At 31.3% G+C, this 233-nt stretch overlaps 1 protein-coding gene across 1 annotated transcript in view; it reads left to right on the top strand.

Moving 5' to 3' along the window:
• The window catches only part of LOC110410302 (uncharacterized), a 4,150-nt gene that overhangs the window by 3,188 nt on the left and 729 nt on the right, over positions 1–233 (top strand). The gene's annotated exons all lie outside the window — the stretch shown is intronic.

Here is a 233-nt window from a genome sequence, read left to right on the forward strand (position 1 = left end):
TTTATCAAAATATGTATGGAGGAGCTACTATTGCAATTTTATATCATATTAAATACTTAATGAAACAAGGAAACAGATTCAATTATTCGGACGGATGGAATTGGGTACATGAAACTTTACAAACTCCAGGAGAAAGTTATAGAATGTTTAGAATGGAATCACATGCTGTATTGCAACTTACAGATATATTGATAAATAAGGGATGGTTACATCCATCTAAAGACATGACAGCA

The sequence above is a fragment of the Theobroma umbraticum genome, unplaced genomic scaffold (assembly GCF_002168275.2).
Source record: "Theobroma umbraticum cultivar Fairchild unplaced genomic scaffold, ASM216827v3 scaffold_56.0, whole genome shotgun sequence".
Lineage (NCBI taxonomy): Eukaryota > Viridiplantae > Streptophyta > Magnoliopsida > Malvales > Malvaceae > Theobroma > Theobroma umbraticum.